We start from the raw sequence: 16,656 nt of genomic DNA, 5'->3' as shown, positions 1-16,656 counted from the left end.
TTATAACCAGCTTCCAGTACGATGCCTCACTTACAGCAAATGTTGAGTGGATGTTGTTAAATACACCACTAAACAACAATTTTCTAACTCATCTTGCCAACCCTGTTGCCATTCTTACTGCCTAATTATTGTCTGCCTTTCTAGGAACATTCCCAGAAAAAGCTTTGTTCATACTGTTGCTCCCTAACTCCTCTCTAATTGTCCAAAACAGATCCAGCCCTCAAGGTGGTTCAGTTCCAACCCTTTCTGTGAAGCCATCCCTGAGTATTTTGACACATACTCTCCTTTCTTGGATTTCCAAAAACAACCATCATTGCTATTATTTATGACTATTGTGGGTAATTATTTTGTTAGGCGTTTTGCCATCTAGTCTCAATCCTTTGGTGCTAGAGATAGGTCTTCTCTCTTTTTATTTGTCCTAGTGCCAGGCATAGTGCCTGATGAACTGTAGGGGGTCCAAGATGTTGGGGGATTGGCTGATATAATGATAATCAAACAGACTCTTCCTTTGAAGCTCTAAAGCCTGTTGGAGGAAAGAGCCATCCCTCTCCATGTGCCTTCCCTATATCATTCAAACTGGCCACATGCCTGGCGTTTTGCTGGCCAGTGAATGTGGATGGCTGGGCACTTTTCTGGGCATTTTTCAGAGACTCTTAGGGCATTTTTCAACTCTTAGGATGATGTTGCTTAAGAGTCTGAGCTGTGTAGTGCTCAGGCGGAGAGCCAGGTCAGAGAGCTTCCAGTTCCAACCATGCTGCCTTCCAGTCACTGGCCTCCTGGTCATTCAAAACCAGCCTGCAATTGCACACCAAATACCGTACTAGGGAGGGTGAGTGGAGGTAGGGGTTAGGGATGAGCAGAAATCTTATGGCCAGCACAGTGCCATCTAAGGAAAAAGATAGCCTCCCCTCTGCACAGACAAGAAGAGCTTCCTCTCTCAGCTGCACTCCAGGAGAGAAGGGGATGTGAGGTTCCTGGCATCACAAGTCATTGACTTATGGTGGTAGCATTCTAAAAGGTGGGTTACACAGTCAGGCTCAGCTGTACCTCAGACTGATATGTGTTCAGAAGGGCTGACAGTACTCTCTTGTGTTTTGTTTACTCTTCCTGCCTTGAGAGATATGTACAGAGCATGATCTCTATTGTTACATTAGTGAGAATGAAAGTATGAAGACGTTAAGGGAATTATATGAACTCATACATACAGGGAACTGGGGACAAAACACACATTTTCTGTCTCACAGCTTTATATTTTGTATCAAACACTAGCTTATGTTTGGCTAACATCCACGAGGACTAGGAAGATAATATGGAAAATTTAAGCATTCTGGGTGGAAGGAGGGACATTGCTCCAGTTTCTGTAGTTCCCTAAGTGCATAAGCTTTAGGTATTAGTAAATTAACACATTGAAAAATCTATATCAGAACACCATACAAATACATTAAAAAATTATGTCTCATTACACAGTAATTAAATTGAGCAGTCACCTTGTCAAAATCACCCATGAGAGACTCCATAAGGGAAGCCAATGACAAATGCACTGTTACCTGTGGGGAGTGGTGTAAAAAGCAAAATTCACAAAAATCAGTTTCACCAAGGACAGGCTATAGATAACGTTACAGATGAATGCTAAATACTACACGATAGGAGCTGTCTGATTAAGGTTGGCTCTTCCTCCATTTTATTAAATTACCATCTCCATGTCTTAGCCTGCTTCTTACACACTATTATCTTGTCCTTTGAGTATCTGACAAATGTCTCATTTATCCACAAATGTGGTACGATCCTCCTCTCATGCTCTTAGATTTTCTCACTGTTACACTCTTACCACTGTTCTGCAGTCTTCCCAGTGCTCCTTTGTGGGTGATACCTTACGTAGAGCCTTGCGTGTGTCTCTCTTACATCTTATTATCCTTTTATTTGCATTCAGGTTTACTCAACTAGGTTTTTTTCCTTTTATGTTATTTTATTTTATTATTATTCTAAAATTTTTAAATCCTTAATTTCCACTTTCACGTTCTTCTATCGTTCTGTTTCCAAAAGGAAATGAGAGCATAGCTCCGTCGCCTGTACATTGTCCACGGTCCCTGGGCTGGGGTAGGTCCCGACTCCTGCCAGCCGGTTGCTTCGAGGGTGTGGAGCACCCGGGGGCTCACATGCAGCCCCCCGGGAACGGCGCGGGGTCCTGGCGCCCCCTCCTTACTGCTGAGGTCTGGGTGTGGCTGGGCGGCCGCTAGGCTAGGCGCGCCGGCTGGGGCAGCTCCTGGGAGATGCAGCAGTGCAGGCGCTCCAGGTTCTGGCTGTGGAGCTGGATGTCGTTGTGCCCGGAGGCCCCCACCCACAGAGGCTCCACGGCCTTGGGGCAGCGCTCGTAGAGCGCCAGCCCGTGCGAGAAGTCGGCCACCTCGTCTTCCAACCCGTGGATGATGAGCACCGGCGACGTCAGCTTGGGCCCCTTCTCCATGCTGTGCGGTCTGGGAGTCACGTTAGGCCTCCGCGCCCCACCCCCGCTGAGGCCCCGCCCCCTGGGTCCCCGCCCCGCGCTCACTTGGGGAACGCGTCTAAGTAGTAGGTCTTCTTGGTGTCGGGGAAGGCGATGCGCATGCCCGAGGTGCAGCACCACCATGGCGCACTCATAGCGTGAAGCCAGGTCCACGGCGGGCACCGTGCGGATGCTCTGCCCCTACAGGATGTTGCTGTCCCGGCTGATGCCGTACCTGGCAGCGGTGGGGGCAGGATCAGCTGGGACACAACGCGCGCACACCCCTCCCACTGCCCGCCCTCCTGGGGCAGTCCCCTATTCTCCACGCTTAGGCTCGGCCCAGGACCCTCCCCTGACCCCCAACCCCAACACCAAGGAGGCGGTCGGACCAATACAGGAGGTAGAACCCAGATAGGTGTGAGGGGAGCTGGCCGACAGCCACCCCACTCTGACGTTTCTTAGAGAGTATCTACTTGATCACACCTGGGCAGTGCACCTGTAAGGGCCCCACCCGCTCCTCCTGGTCATCCAGCTGTCCCCACCCCTACACATGCCTGACCAGGGCCACATGCAGAACCTGCTTGGGACTTTCCTGTCTCTGCTGTTCTGAACTGGACAGCCCTTCCTGGTCGCACTGGAAGGGGGCGTGTCATCCAGCAGCCCTCACCCCCACCCTCATCCACCCTCTTCGCAAGCTGTGGGGTGGCGATTGGAGGCAGCTGTATCCTCTGATGCCTCAGCGAGTTTGCAACCCCTCAGTGTCCCCATACCCAGTTAGGTTAGTACAACACAGGTGAGCAGGAACAACGGCTCCTGAGGGAAAATGGGTGGCCGCCACCTCCTTCTCTGGGCCCCTCCCCTACCAGTGGCCAGGTCCTGGGGCCCACCCGCCACCCCAAGCTCCCCTAGCCCCACACCAGCACGGCTGATCCAGCACCATACCACCAGGTGCTCCTTCCTGACCACACGAGGACCATTCACCACCTTCCAGTGCTGGAGGTCTCTGTGGCCTTCCTCCCACACACCCATGACCCTGATCCCAAAGGAGCCTCTCCTCTCAGTGGCCAGGGAAGGGCTGTATCTCACCTGGGCAGCCAGACTGTCCATCTCCCTGTCCACCCAGGGGCCATCTGCAGTGTTCCTGTCCTCTGGCCCAAACCCCCAGACAAACCTCCAGGCCTCGGGGATGCCATTTGGTCTTGTGCCCACTACCCTGGCTGTTCCTCCCAGGCCGGCTCTCTGGTTCACTGTGAGCACCGCTGTGCCAAGCCCTGGCCCAGTCCAATCACCCAGCTCCAGGCAGGGACCCCCAGCTGCAACCTGGCCATCTCCACCTGGACAAACGTGGCAGGTGCCGGATAGTTTGGCTCTTCCAGGCCTCCCCAGCCCCGGATCATGGCCCGGGCCCAAGCCTCCCTCCCTCCTGCTTATTCTCAGCTGTTGGGGCTGAGGGATTTGGTCTCTGGAGGTCAAGGCTGGTAGAAGGACCAACAGATGGAACTCAGAACTCTCATCCCTATGTGGGGTGTGATTCTGCAGTGACCCCCCCCCGAGCCAGCGGCGACAGGCTGAAGCAGCCGAGGTTGGACACATACCTGCACCATGCCACCCAGCACAGGTCCCCACTGCCAGGGGACCCCACTCTTAGGGCCTGCATCAGGGACTGCTAGGGCATCACTATGGCACCAGGGCCCCCGCCTCCCCAGGGCAGGTGGGCTTTGGTCCTGGCACGGGCTGGTCACTCCAGTGGGCCAGGCAGGGCAGAGCTGGGGCAGCCAGCCCTGTGGAGGCAGAGGGCACAGTCTCCAGGAGGGTGGGGGCTGGGTGCGTCTCCCTCTAGAGCAGCCTGGGGCGCAGGGCCACACTCTGCACTCTGCACACGCTGGTTGAGACGGAGCCACTGTGCTTCGGTGAGTGAGCACAGGGGTGGAAGAGTCCGCCTGGGTCTGCATGACCAGGGTGGTGGGGTCCAGGGAAGGATGTGTAGACCAGACCACAATGGCCCTGTCTTGAGTTAGGCCCGTGGGTGTGTGCTGGACACCGTGCCCGCGGAGGACCCAGCTTCTGCTCGCTGACCTCCCACCAGCCACCAGTTCTGTGCTGGGTACTAAGCTGCCCAAGGGAGCCTTCCAGGCCCAGAGGAGCCCTGCCCTCAGGATGTGACCATGATCCATTACCAGCACCTGACACAGAGGCCCTGCCCCACCTACCCCGCCCCCAAGAGCTACCACAGCCTGGTTGGGGGGTGGGGCTGAGCCCTTTCACACAGGCCTCACACACCACCTCCTGAACTGGGAGGGGCCTACACCCACCCCTCTCCATCCAAGTGGAGCCTCCACTCCTATGGAGACCAGTGCCAGGCCCTGTCACCGCCTCCGCTCAGGCAAGGGGCTCCCAGGAGGGGCCAGCCCCAGGGACGCTTGAAGCCCGCCCACCCACCTCCCCGCACTTGGCTGTCACCACACAGAGAACACACAAGGCCAGGCCTTGCCCTGTGGCCCAGGGTGGCCACAAACAGGCTCCCTTTCCTACAGGCCCACCCCCTTGGGCTTCCTCCCTCCCCAAGGAAGCCAGCCTGAGTGCCTGAGGGGCGCACCTTGCAACCACCTGGTTACACCTGGTCTGGTCACCTGTAAGGCAATGCTTGCCTGCCCTCCCCTAACCCGCTGCAGTGCAGAGCTCACCTGGTGCGCAGGGCCTGCTGGGCAGCATAGATGTCAGCATGGAGGCTCGGCTCGGAGGGCTTGCCCGCGCTCACATTGCAGCTGGAGTGGACCTAGGAGGTCAGTGCTTTGTTTTCTGGGGGGAGGTAATTAGGCTTATTTATTTATTATTATATTTAACAGAGGTACTGGGGATTGAACCCAGGACCTCGTGCATGCTAAGCACGGGCTCTACCCCTGAGTTACAATTTACTTCCTAGTATTCCATATCCAAATCAAACAGCATATCGTAAGAGAAGTCTTACTGCTTGGTAACTTGCAGGTTAACTGTTCTCACGTTGCTGACTGCAGAATAAAATAAAATTCTGACCCTGTTGGGAGACATGTGACAAGCCTTGCGTCTCTAAGGCAACTTCTGGATTCTACATGCTAAATTCCAATACTTGTGACACAAGTTAAAATTCTCAGATGGTCAGAAAAAAAGACTACATCTCGAAGGGCGCTTTTTCACAAAAATAAGACAGAAATGAAAATTGTATTTCTCCTCATTTATTGAAATGTAAACACAAACATGGCAAACTTTTTCTGAAGAAGATTTTTAAAATTTAAAACATTTCAGCCTAAAGAAGTCCATTTCTATATGGGCACAACACCTCCAATTCACACTTTATAAATCTCCTACATGTAGAAGAGCTATTGGTCTATGAGGAATTTACTCTTTCCTGGCTCATCAAAGGTGGAAAATAGGGTTTAAGGAAGAAAAAAAGAAAAAGGCCCAACAAATTTACACACACACACCCACACTTCCACACTACTGTTTGTAACAAATCTTCCATAGCAAGCAAGTCTCTAGATAGACCTGTGTCACCAAGGCAAAAAATAAAACAAAAACTACTGTTTTTTGTCATGCTATCCCTATTCAAATAAAAAAAAAAAGTCTGTGAAAATGTCCATACCCTGTTAAGGTGCAAAGCAAGTAGCAAGCCATTTGGTTGTACGTGCATTGGGATATTTCAATATAAACAGAAGATTAAAAAACTGAGTTTTGGGGGAGGCTGTAGCTCAGTGGCAGAGCACATGCTTAGCATGCACGAGGTCTCAGGTTCAATCCCCAGTGCCTCCATTAAATAAACAAACAAACATAATTACCTCTTCCTCCCCAAAAAGAAACCGATTAACTCAATAAATAAGCTGAGTTCTTTGCGGGCAGGAAGCACTGAGTAGACACAACTCAACACCAGACAGAAGGCGACCTTGCATGAAGTGAAGCACGTGGTTACTTCCTCCCCTGACATCTCTGTTTTCCCCACATAGTTGGAGAACCACGGACCCTAGTTAACAGGGGCGAGCGAAGACTCCAGGCACTAGTGACCCCCAGTGGGTTTGGTGTACATGGTGGCCCCGCATGAGGGTAAGTTGTCATTGACACTATGCAGTGACAGCAGAAAGCAAAATAAATTTAGTGTCTTTTGTAAAACTATAAAATTCTCAACAGCTGTCCAGTCTGCGCTGCCTGCACCAGGCTGGATGGTGCCCACAGCCCCACCGGGGCCATGACATCATCTGGTCACCACGCTGCTGTTTTCAGCATCGTGACCGTGTGATGAGGAGACAGAAGTTGGAAGGAACCGTAGCCAGGGCAGCAGCAGCAAAACCAGCATTCATGTCCCTGAGGGGACGAGAGAAAAGGAAATAACTAAGCCACCACTAACCGGTGTGTGCCCTCTTCTCTGCCCACTTCTTCCCAGGAGGACGGCTTTGTTGTCTGGCAGCTGTCACTCCTGGGGTTTTTTGGGCATTACTACGGGTGATGGCTCAGGGGCTGCGGGTGTGGGGCTGGGGCACCGTCAGATGGGTTCTCCCTCGAAAAAGGAAGAGATGGGAAGGAGATTAGAGTGGTGAGGGGTCCTGGGGCTGAGTTTAAAAAGCATGAGTGCGGTTGGGGGGAGAGCGAGGCTTTTTAGAGACGTTGTGTCCTGTTTTTTGGAATCTCTCTGTGGAGAGAGTTGCTCTTGACCACTGTTCCTTCATCCACGACTGCACGGTTTGCTGTTAGGATGTACCCTCGGCTGCTGTAAATTTCTGTTCATTCCAGTTATGTCTGTTTTTAGACAAAGTGCAAGCACCTTGTCTTTAACTTTCAAGGAGTTTGTCATTTCACACCAGAGGACCTTCACACCAGGCAACTTTATGTGAAACACATGTGGAGCCCCCAACAGTCACCAATTAGTGACTGGAATGCAAAATAATTGACACAACGAGGGAAATGCGCTCTGCTCTCATATCTGAAGGAAGACAAAGCAAAGTGAAACAGCAAGAATAAAATTATGTGGTTTGAAATCAAAATGATAATTTCTTGAAGCTGAAACAAATGGTTCGTTTAAAATAATTCCACTTCTTGTAAAAGTAAAAACTTCTGAAAGGTGAGATTGAGAAATTTGGAAGGAGACTGTGGGCCACAGGGGAAAAGGCTGTGCAATGAAGAGCATTCATAAGGCACCAGGATTTTCATCCTCCCCCCACAGCAGTAACTCCAGAGGGACTATTTCTGCAGAGGCAAATTTGGAAACTAATTACAGGTTTTGGAGATAATACGGTAGAAGCATGCTCTGTCAGAAATGAAAGAATATATATGTAGATTAATCAGTCAAAATCCCTCATTTTACAAAAGAGGAAACGGAGCTATTCATTATTTGAAGTCTTGGAAGAGCTCTTAATTCTACCTTCTTTGTTCTTAATCTATACTAGTTGCTCCTGGTACAAAGTTTTGACACATATTCTTTCTGTTCTAGAATATCTTACCTAGGCTTACAGAGACAAGGTCCTACAGAGAATAAAAATTATTTTTCAGAAAATCTGCACCTTCTTCCCAAACTTCTCAGTGCAAAATGTTCTCAGACTGGGAGAAAATGTTAAATTTAGAAAAATGTCTAATTATTCATTTGAATAAAGCTATCAAGATGTTTTTTCACACAATTGTAATATAAAATAATTTCAAACCTTAGGTTTTTTTCTGATTCAAAAACATTATACACCTAAAAATTTTGAGAAAGAGTAAAACCTTATGAAGAAAAGTAAGCGAAAATCATTTAGCATCCAACAATATGTTTTGGTGATGTTTCTCAAATTATTATTACATTTACTGGAATAATTTTCAATATACAGGTTTGTAACCTATTCTATCATCTAAACATTATTTTAGGACTTTTTTCTATGCTGTTTAATATTCCATTTACTTCAATAACTGCATAAAATTTGATCATATGTCTATATCTGTGTGTGTGTGTGTTACTTCTGCCACCATCATTTAGTCCACTGATTTGTCATGATGTATACACATGGTCGGCTTTAAACATTTTTACATGAAATCTTTTCTCTAAATTTTAAGGAATTATTTCCTTAGGAGATATGCCTAGAAATGCTCAAAATGTACTCATATTTCCAAGGGCATTATGTTTTCTAAAAACCTTTGACCAATTTATAATCTGCCACCACTGTGTGAAGCTCCAGCCTCACTTTAGGTCTGCCAGCAATGAGTTTTTTTGTTTTTTGTTTTTTGTTTTTTTTTTATGGACTTACTATGTCTACATGTCAGCTACTCTTTAAAAAAAAAAAACCTGGACAGATTTATTCCACTGAAATTGGCTCCCGTTAACTAGTATATTTAGTTGGAATAGCTAATCTGAGAATAAGCCTTCACAAAGAAATTATCCGTATCAGTTATTTTATGCCACAAAGTTATTCTCTATACCACTGGCAGGTCTAAAAATTCAAGTCGGTTTGTTCTTGCGAACTTGAAACACAATGGATCCCATAGTACATTGTTAATAAATGACAGCTCTGGCCCTGACCAAAACGTGTTGATTTAACTCCAAATGAACTGAAATAAGAGCCAGAATACGGGGAGAAAGAGGAAACGCTTCCTCCACCCTCCACCAGCGCGTTTTCTGAACAGGCTGCTTCTCTTGGGCGTCTGCTCTCCATCCCTTCCTGCTTCCCTTCGGCACATCTCAAGGGGCTCCTCCCGCTCTGGGGAGGGCTGCCAAGTTCTGCGTAAGTCTGCAAACGGCCTTGGGCCGCGAGACTGGCTGTTGGCTTGGCCCACGGGGACCCTCCTTCATCCCGGTCATCTAGGCCCTGAGAGCAAGGCGTTCACTCCCCGTGCAGGTGTGAATGGCAGGAAGTCCTTCTCCTAGGACAAGTCCCAGGACAGGGCCTCTGGGGTTGGCAGGGAGCACACACTGAAGCCCCACCTGAGAGCCATGCTAGGAGGGGCCGTAAATTCAAGGTGGTGACCTTTCCCATCTTACACTTTGCAGATGACCCGGCTCCAAGAGAGCAGAGGGGAGCAGGTGCCAGAGGACAGCCTTGGGTCCAGGGCCAGTGGGTCCTGTCACCAAAAGCACAGCTTCCCTCCCACGTGGAGCTGTGGCGGGGCCTCCAGAACTCGGGGGAATGCAGGCACCCTCTTCCCACCTCAGGAACGCACAGAGTGGGAAATCATGCCTTCGCGAGTTCCTGGTTTGCAATTAAACCCTCAATCTGGGGATTTGCCTGGCGGCGAGCTAAGGGGATCCAAAGTCCAAATGTCCAGGCCGGACCCCCGGTTGCTGGGCGGTCGCACATGGTCCCCGGGTCCCAGCCTCACATCAGGCCGCTGCCTCCCGCCTGCGCAGAATTTGGAGGCTGGGCGCGGGGCACAGGTGGGTTCTGGGCTCCCGGCTACCACGAGGGGCGACGACCCCCTCCCCTTCCCTGGGTGCGAGTATAGCGGGGAAGGGTGGGGGTTACAGGAGCCTGAGGGACGGCCTTTAACGGTTGGGCCCTCAGGGACAGCCCTCTCCCCCTCCGTCCCGGACCGCGCCCGCCCACCCCGCGCCTCCCCGCGTCCCCCAGTGCACAGTGCGGGGCCCCGGCCCCATCCGCGCCCGTGGAGCCCCAGGCCGGCGGTGCAGCGAGTTACCAGGGCGCGGAGAACATGACGCAGAGCGCGGCGCTCTGGATGCCGCCCGTGCCCGTGCCCGTGTACAGGTGCTTGGCGTGCGGGTCCTGCCCGTCCCCGCCATCGGCTGGGGGGGACCTGTCCGACGCTGCACCTCCCCCCCACCCCCGGCTCCTGTGCCCGCGCGCCCCAGCACCCGCTCCGGCTCAGCAGCCCCAGTAGCAGATGCGGGGCGGCCGGACCGGGCCCGGGGCCGCGGCGAGAGGAGGCGCCCTGAGCTCGCGGGTATCACGGCGGGCTGGGCGCGCTCTCTCCGCGGCAGCCAGCGATGTGTTTTATAGATCGCATTACTTGACAATACCAGGCTAGAAAAGTCATAGCTTAATTAGAAAAGTCAGGTAAAGTGGAAAACAAAACACAAACACATACCTATTTTATAAATTTTATATAACCCTGAAATATGTTAACTTGCATCTTTTCTGATTTAGAGACAAAAGGCTTCGACTTAGCTCTTTGCTTCGTCTTTATTGCATAAACTACACCCACCCTACATCACTCTGATTTTCAGTTTTTGGGTTTTGTGTTTGTTTTTTTAGAGTGAAGCAAGAAATCAAGGACACTTAGAAAGCAATAGGGATGCAGAAATCCTGTGACCTTTAAAGAAATTTGTGACCCTGTTTTTATGTTGTTGCCTCCAAAATGATTTTGACATACATTGCTTTACTCTTCAATGCAGAAGTGTAATGGATTCGTTCGTTGTAAAGGGGAGGGTAAGGACAGCTCTCTGGTCTTCATAACCTTTTTATTTGCTGCTGAACATTCGTTATATCCCACTATTTTTGGAGTAGAAACTCATGATGAAGTACAGTCTAAGGAAGAGGTCAGAAGTGATACCTACTAGACCACGTGTCTTTCTACTGTTGTGCACAGAGCAGAGTCTTGACTTGGGGCAAATGGCTGTTATTAGCTTTGAGTCTTTTCACACTGCAAGAAGCTTTTCCTTAGTTCTTATCACCTGTAAATACATAAAAAGCTAACTGAGAATAGATATGAGTACTACTATTTACTGCCAAAAGGCTGTCTGACATGAAATGCTGTGGAACAACAATATACACTGAAAGATCCGCTCTCCACCTGTATTGCATTGTGAAAGTCTGACAGTTCAGCAATTTGTTGCATTTGTAAGTAACCAGCTTATGTATTCTTCTCTGACATTTAAAAATATCTGTGGAGATTATACTAGCTTTAGGTGTACAACATAGTGATTCAATTCTTTTATAGGTTACAGTCCACTTAAAGTTAGTATAAAACATTGGCTACATTGCCTGTGTTGTACAGTGTACCCTGCTATCTTATTTATTTCATCCCTAGTAGCTGTGTCTCTTATCTCCTGCCCTATCATACCCTCCCCTCACCTCCCCCATTGGTAACCATGATTTTGTTCTCTACATCTGTGAGTCTGTTTCTGTGTTGTTATATTCACCAGTTTGCTTGCTTTATTTTTTAGATTCCACGTATGTGTGATTCTACATACAATACTTGACTTTCTCTGTCTGACTCAGTTCAGTAGGCATAATACCCTCCAGATCCATCTATACTGCCTGTTGCAAATGGCAAAGTTTCAATCTTTTCATAAATGAAAAATAGTCCAGTGTGTGTGTGTGTGTGTGTGTGTGTATACTTATACCACATCTTCTTTATCCATTCATTTGTTGACAGACACTTAGGTTGCTTCCATATCTTGATAACTGTAAATAAGGCTGCTATGAATACTGAGATGTGTGCATATCTTTTCCTTTTTCTCTAAATCCTGAGCAGCATTTGTGATTTGTGGTCTTACTGACTCTAGCCATTCTGACAGGTGCGAGGTGATATCCCACTGTGGTTTTGATTTGCATTTCCCTGATGACGAGTGCTGCTGAGCACCTTTTCAGTGCCTGTTGGCATCTGCTTGTCCCCTTTGGAAAAATGTCCATCAGATCTTCTGCCCATTTTATTGATTGGGTTGTTTGGGTTTAGTTGACTTTTGAGTTGTATGAGCTGTTTATATATTTCAGATATTGACCCTTTATCTATCATATAATTTGGAAATACTTTCTCCCACTCAGTAGGTTGTCTTTTCATTTTGTTAATGTTTGCCTTTGCTATGCAAAATCTTTTAAGTTTATTTAGATCCCATCATTTATTTTAGCTTTCATTTCCTTTGCTGAGGAGACAGATACCAAAAACATATTGCTGTGATATATGCCAAAGATTATCTGCCTAATGTTTGCAGGAATTTTATGGCTTCTAGTCTTATGTTTAGGTCTTTAAGCCATTTTGAGTTTATTATTGTATATGCTGTGAAATGTTCTAGTTTCATTTGCCTGTAGCTGTCCAGGTTTCCCAGCACCACTTAACGAAGAGACTGTCTTTTCCCCAATGAATACCCATGCTTCATTTGTCACGGATTAATTGACCAAGTGTGTGAGTTTGTTTCTGGGCTCTCCGTTCTGTTGCACTGATCTACTTCCCTGTTTTTGTGCCAGCACCAAACTTTTTTTGATGACTGTATCTTTGTGGTATAGTTTGAAGACAGGGAGTGTGATGCTTCCAGCTTTGTTCTTTTTCTCAAGATTGCCTTGGCTCTTGAGTTTGTGTGTGTGTGTGTGTGTGTTTTGTTTAAATTTTAGGGTTATTTGTTCTATTCCTGTAAAAACTGTCATGAATATTTTGATAGGGATTGCATTAATTCTGTAGATTGCTTTGGGTAGTATAAACATTTTAACAGTATTAACCATTTCAATCCATGAACACTGGCTATCTTTTCATTGATTTATATCATCTTCAGTTTCCTTCATCAGTGTTTCATAGCTTTCAGAGTATAGGTCTTTTTCCTCCTTGGTTAAGTTTATTCCTAGGTGTTTTTTTGTTGTTGTTCTTCTTCTTCTGATTTTAAATGGGGTTGATTTCTTGATTTCTCTTTCTGATAGTTTATTATTTGTGTATAGAAAAGCAACAGATTTCTGTATATTAATCTTGTATCCTACAACTTTACTGAATTCATTTATTCATTTTAATACCTTTTTGGGTGGAGATTTTAGGGTTTTATACATATAGTATCATGTCATCTGTGAATAATGACAATTTTACTTCCTGCATTCCAATTTGGATACATTTTGTATCTTTTTCTTTTCTGCTCTGGCTAGCACTGTGGTCCAGCACTATGTTAAATATAAGTGGCAAAATTGGGCATCCTTGCTCCTTGTAAGAAGTGAAAAGCTTTTGGCTTTCGACTGTTGGGTATGATGTTGGCTGTGGGTTTGTCAGCACTTTACATGTAACATGCCACTCCCCTCAGGCCTGAAAAGCTTCTGCAGAAAAATCTGCTGATGGCCTTGGGAGTTCCCTCTATGTGACTCTTTGTTTTTCTCCTGCTGCCTTTAAAATTCTCTACTTAAGTTAAATATTTACCAATTTAAATGTGACATGTCTTGGCGTGAGTCTCTTTTGGTTCATCTTGTTTTGGACTCTCTGAGATTCCTGAACCTGGAAATTTGTTTCTTTCTTCAGCTTTGGGAATTTTCAGCCATAATTTCATCAAATTCATTTTCTACACTTTTTGCCCTCTCTTCTCCTCCTGGGACCCCTGTACCACACTTGTTAGTTCACATGATGTTGTCTCAGTGGTCCCATAAACGGTCTTCAATTTTTTTTAATTTGTTTTTCTTCTTGCTATTCTGACTGAATGATTTCCATTATTCTATATTTCAGATCAAAATATTTTTCTATTTTTCTGTATGACTTTGATGTTAATTCCTTCCAGTGTTTGTTGTTTGTTTGTTTGTTTTCAATTACTTTATTCTTCGGCTCTGACTGATTCTTCTTTATATTTTCTTTTTTTTATATTTTCCTGGTTAAAACTTTTACTGTTTTCATCCATTCTATTCCCAAATTCACTTAGCATTCTTATTACTAATGCTTTGAACTCTTTACCTGGTAGATTACTTATCTGTTTCATTTGTCATTTCTTTCAGGGATTTATTCTTGTTCTTTTGTTTGAAAGAAATTTCTCTGTCTTCTCATTTTGTTGAGCTTACTCTGTCTTTATGAAATTAGAAGGAGCAGTGACCTCTCCTGGTACTGAAGTAGTGTCCTTGTGTGCTAGTTTCTCTCTGCAGCTTTGGACCCAGTGGCTTTGCCGGGGAACAGGATCTGGAGTGCGTATGGGTCACATATTCCCCTCAGGGGTGATAGCAGCTATCACCTTGGTGGGAGGTGGGGCTGGAGCTGGAGGGGCTAGAGCCAGAGGCAGGTGTGAGCCAGGGCTTCTCTGCTACTCAGTGGGAGTCACAGCTTCCTGGTCCCAAGTTGCTGGAGAAGAAGTCATAAGGGTAGGGTCCAAACTGGTCCTAATCCATCTACATGCACTCTCCCCACTCCCAGCAATGGCACCTTTGCCCCCGTGGGGTGCAGGATTGGAACAAGAGGGGCTGGAGTCCCAGCACATCAGGCAGAGCTCCAGGCTGGTCCTGATCTGCCACTCTCTAAGCTCCAGCAACAGCTGTCCTTGCCCAGTTTAGATGCAGTGCAGGGTCTCAGTCAGCCCCATCCCCTCCAAATGCTCACTCCCCTCAGTGACAGCAGCCATCACCCTAGTGGGAAGCTGCCCTGGAGCAAGAGGGGCTGGAGTGCATGCCCAGTGTGGCCAGGAGAGGTGCTGGGGCCATCCCAGGACACCAGCCAGAGCCCCAGGCAGTTTCAGTCCACTTCCTCTGCAGATTGCTCTGGAGAGTAAGCAATTGTGTGTACCCATTCTCCAAGAGCAGAGTCTAGGCTTCTTACAGCCCTCCTGTAAGTCCCAGCAGTTTTCAAACCAGCTAAGGGGACTTGCCTTCTGGTGTCGGACCCCACGGCTTGGGTGCCCAATATGTGCTTGGACCCCTCATTCTCCAGGGAGGAGTCCACGGCCATGACATCCCTCCTCTTCTGTGTCACTTGCTAGGAGTTAGGTCCCAAACTGATTGCTTCCCCTCCCTCCCCACCTACCTCTGTGTGAATCTTTTTCTACAGCCTTGGTTCTAGAAGAGTCTTTCTGCCTGTCTCCAGTTTGTTTTCAGTGAGAGCTGCTCCACACGCAGACGTATATTTTAGTTGTGTCTGGGGGGTGGGGGGCGGTGAGCTCCTTGACCTCCCACTTCACCATCTTGATCTCCTCCAGTCTGTCTTCTTTCTCTTCATGCTACTTTGTTTACAGTAATGGAACTTATGAAATTCCTCTCAGAGTGTCTGTTTCTCCTAAATAACACCAATGTCTCTTCCTGAGTCCCCAGATTCTCACCTCAATCCTTAAAGAAAACCTCTCTCTGCAGTTTGTATTTAAGTCCCTGGAACTTGCCTAGTAGCTTTGTCTGCAGTCCCCTTAGTACCACCCACATTACAAAATTATATTTTCTAATAATTCTTTTTGCAAAATCAAAATGGGGTCTGCTCTTTGTGTGTTTTTAATTCAGTCATTCAATCCACTGTCTTATATAAATGAGCTAATAGAAGTATATTGATGTTTGGCCACATGAGCATTTCCCTCTTTAGGATTTCACCAAATGTCACAACTTGCTGGTCTCTGTGCCACGATGTCCATTTATCTCACACTCACTAGGGCACTGAGCTTAATCACCTCCACACATGCTGTGTGTCTTACGTCAGTTTGGGGCCCTCTCTGTTTGTTGTCTCTTTCAAAAGGATGTTAGTATAAGAATGAGGGATGCCATTGGACTTCTTCTAAGCCAACCAACTGCTTTTTAGCTTATGGGAATTCATGGCTCTTTCCTTGGGACCTGCTAAACCCGTGTGTATTCATGTGACCCACAGAACCTCAAATCCATGAGGAAAAGACATGCTGGCTAGGCCTTCTGCAGATTGATCTGCAAGCTGCCTATGTGGGGCATCCTTCCAAATAACTACCAGAGTTAATGACAGATTCTCGACTCTCACCTGAACTACCCTGCGTACTTTTACGCTTGGTTCCCAGCGGCACATGCTGCCCACGATGACGCAGTAATTTTGATATATCCCTTGCAAAGCTATTTTTCTTTTAGTCTTAGATCATTAATTTCCAGTGCTTCACAATAAGAAAACCTGCTCATGTGCATTTCTGGACATCAGAAATCATAACAATAATAGCGCAGTTCCTGAATACAGTTGTTGTCTTCAGTAAGTGTTGGTTGAATCAGTGGACAGATCACATACCTGCTTTCCATGTTCAGTGATTATCACCACTAACACCAGCCTTATTGCCTGTGGTATAGACATGGATTCTTCCTTACTAATTTTTTGGTGCATTGGTTAGATTCTCCTACATTGTGCTGCAGTGATAAACAGTCTCAAAATCTCAGTGGCAAACAGAGACATAGACTTAACATTGGCCAAAGTCTGCCTGTCCCTCCACTTCACTTATGGACGTGGGGTAGATCAGTAGCCAATATCTACGGCAGTCTTGGCACAACAAAGCAGGTGGCGTCACAACCACCTGATAGCTCATAAGGCGTTTTCTCAGAAGGAGCACACATCATCTCTACAAATATTTCTTG

The 16,656-nt window shown here is 47.3% G+C and overlaps 1 pseudogene; it reads right to left on the bottom strand.

Moving 5' to 3' along the window:
• Positions 1-2,233: 2,233 nt before the first annotated feature.
• Positions 2,234-15,040, bottom strand: LOC140691647 (alpha/beta hydrolase domain-containing protein 17A-like; annotated as a pseudogene).
• Positions 15,041-16,656: the final 1,616 nt, after the last annotated feature.

This window comes from Vicugna pacos, chromosome 36 (genome assembly GCF_048564905.1).
Source record: "Vicugna pacos chromosome 36, VicPac4, whole genome shotgun sequence".
In the NCBI taxonomy this organism is placed as follows: domain Eukaryota; kingdom Metazoa; phylum Chordata; class Mammalia; order Artiodactyla; family Camelidae; genus Vicugna; species Vicugna pacos.
Note: the sequence above shows the minus strand (reverse complement) of the source record. Positions and strands in the feature narration are given on the sequence as shown.